This window comes from Zea mays, chromosome 2, assembly GCF_902167145.1.
Source record: "Zea mays cultivar B73 chromosome 2, Zm-B73-REFERENCE-NAM-5.0, whole genome shotgun sequence".
Taxonomy (NCBI): Eukaryota; Viridiplantae; Streptophyta; class Magnoliopsida; order Poales; family Poaceae; genus Zea; species Zea mays.
The window spans coordinates 47,690,991-47,694,415 of record NC_050097.1 but is presented as its reverse complement, the minus strand read 5'-3'; positions in this window follow the sequence as shown (position 1 = coordinate 47,694,415).

The following is a 3,425-nucleotide window of genomic DNA, read 5'->3' as shown; positions in this document are numbered from 1 at the left end:
TGGTCTACGAAGTGAACCAACTCAAATCTTTGAATCCAGGAAATTTTTACGAAGTTTGGAAATGGGATGAAATGAGCTGCTCTCGGCCAGCCGCGCGGGCGTTTTTATAGAAATTCGTAGCTCGGCGCCAAGATCTGTGGCGCCGAGCTACGAGGCCGCGCCGCCGCCACGTCAGCGTCAGGTCAGCCCTGGACGCAGCTAGCCGTTGCGGCCACGTCACAGCTCGGCGCCATAGGCTGTGGCGCCGAGCTGTGTTAGCTCGGCGCCACAGCCTATGGCGCCGAGCTAAGGGTCCAAAACTGCATTTAAAATTTTTTTAGGTCTAAACGTGAATTTACTTCTGTTTAAAGGCTAAAATACAAAAAATTCGGTTCGCTCGAGATAGAAATGGCTGACGTATCCCCGTGCGTCCCGTCGTCGGTTCTCTAGACTTCCTGTGATAGCTGGAACAGGTCAGTTTACAGAGTGGGCTGATTGTGGTTGTGGGCTAGAGGCGAAGCCCAGCCTTCTCCAAAAGGCAGGCTGCAGGCGAGCTACTGGCTCGCGCGAATCGGGGACTTGGAATTCGTGTGCGCGAGAGAGCAGGCATGCTAGGGTTGAAAACGGGTAGGTTAACCGAAACGGTTACCGGATACGGGTACTGATTCGGGACCATTTTTCGGATATGGATACATGTATTTTTATATTCGAGACGGATACGGGTAATACTCAGATAGTACAGCTTCAGATTTGGGTCGGATACGGAGCGAGTACTACCCGATAAATACTCAAATATTCGGGTCGGATACGGGTACCCGGAATTCGGGTACCCGTTTTTTCTTTTTCTGCATAATAATATAGTTATAAAATCATAACTTTTACATATGAAATCGGATGAAGATAAAGTTTATATGAAAATTGTAGAGCTCGAAGAGATCTATAACTTTGTAGTACAACACATTTTTGTTTAAACATGTCTTTAGGCCAAAATCATTGAAATAATGTCTAAATTTATATCAACATAATAAACTTTATCATTTTTATGTGGGGACTTAAGATTATCTCCATGTGGGAACTTAGAATTATCTTTTTATAAACTATTTATTAATATTGGTAACTTATTTGGAATTTCCGGTCGGCGCTACAATATTTTTATGAATTTAATTGTATTTTGATGATTTTCTACAACAAGAAATTAATAATACACCAAATAGCCTAAAAATTCATGAATTTTTACGGGGACACAACATATATCCATATATAGTTCTCAAAAACATTTAGACTATAAAATCCACAAGATGGTGGTGTTTCTTCCATTCCACTCCCACTTATTGCGTGAGTTACACGTAAAATCATTTTATGTATCGAAGTTTCAACATAATTAATATTTCACTTATAATTTTCATGTGGCGACTTGAGATTTTATTTGAATAGAATGTTTATTTGTTTTGGTAAGATTTTTACAATTTTGGGTCAAAACTAGTGTATTTATGAATTTTAATTATATTTTGATGATTTTATGTAGAAAGAAATTAATAGTGTACAAATAGCTTCAGAAATCAATGAAATTATACGAAGGTACAACGTATGGCCACATATAGTCATAAAAAATAATGGGACCATAAAATCCACAGGATGCCAATGTTTCTTCTATTTTATTTCCATTTATTACGTGAGTTACACGTGAAATCACTCTAAGTATCCAAGTTTCAACATTATCAATACTTCATTTTACCATTTTATGTGGGAATTTGAGATTATCTTCTATTAAATGTTTATTAGTATTAATTTACTTGCAATTTCGTGGTCGAACAAAAATATTTTATGATAACCAATTAATGCATTATCCGACAAGTATCCGATATCCGATCAAATAATATCTGTATTCGTCACTTATCCGCCCGGATAAATATCCGGTCCCTGTATCCGTATCTGTCCCGTTTCTAACTATCCGTATTCGATCCCGAATCCGTTTTAAATACATTAGGGCAGGATACAGGATGAGCTACTATCCGTCTGTATCCGCCTATTTTCACCCCTAGGCATGCATGCAGCTATGCAGGTGCAAGCGCAGATCAAGGGAAATGAAAAGCTGCTCTGTTTGGTTTAATAATGCATCCGATCGCTGGCTGTAATAAAAACTATTCAGCATGTCATCTAGCCCATCCGTATGCATTTCAACCTGTCATTTAGGACACTAGAACATGGAGCGTCCTTACGGGCGCTCTATTGGATGTTTCCTCGAAACTTTGAAAACAAATAACTTTTTTAGACTCGATGACTGAAAAATGCAACACAATAATGGATGCTTCCTCGAAACTTTGAAAACAAACAATTTTTTTTAGACTCGATGACTGAAAAATGCAACACAATAATGGATGCTTCCTCGAAACTTTGAAAACAAACAATTTTTTTAGACTCGATGACTGAAAAATGCAACACAAACAAAAGCATAGTCAATAGAGAACCAGGCTTGACATTTATCTTAGAGGAAGATACGCCAGTATCTATTTGTTCATCCTAAAAACTTGCTATGCACAACAGCACTGTTACACTGTCCAAGGTATGTTAGGATTTGTTAACTATGCTCAATGATTGAGGTGCCTCACTGTTATTATATGCAGGGTCACAGGTCAAAAGTGAAAGTTCTATCCAGCAGTAGTAGTTGCCAATCACTGAGTACATCTATGGTGCAATGAGCAAGCAGGAATTGCTAGAAGCTCAAGAGCAAGAACAAGTGCCAAATATAAACATCGCATTTATTTATAAAGCGGTCTAACACGACAAATTATGTAAAGAAACAAATGGCTACAAGTATGCAAACAATGTAGCAGATAGTTAAAAGGCAAAGTTTCAATAAGCCAGCTATAGTATGTGCCAATACGTGAAGCCGAAGATTAAGCCAGCTATAGTATGCGCCAATACGTGACGTCTTTGCCAGCTATAGTATGCGCCATTGACGTCTTGGGAGTGTTAATGAGAATCGTCATCTGCCTAGTTACCCTTTGTCGGCGTTTCGAGACCGGGGGGTCCCCGAGCCGACGAGTGAGTGTGCCGCGTGCCCCAGCCCAGATGGGTCGAGCGCGTGGGCGAGCGCGAAGGGGGGAGAAGCGAGGTGGCCGGAGACGGGCGTGAGAGAGGTGGAGATCCCGCGGCCTTCGTGTTCGTCCCGCGCCCAGGTCGGGTGCGCTTGCAGTAGGGGGGTTACAAGCGTCCACGCGGGTGAGGGAAGCGAGCGGCCCTGAGAGAGCGCCTGTCCCGTCCTCATCCCGCGCGGCCAACCTTCTCTAAGAAGGCCCTGGTCCTTCCTTTTATAGGCGTAAGGAGAGGATCCAGGTGTACAATGGGGGTGTAGCAGAGTGCTACGTGTCTAGCGGAGGGAGAGCTAGCGCCCTAAGTACATGCCAATGTGGCAGCCGGAGAGATCTTGGCACCCTGCTGGCGTG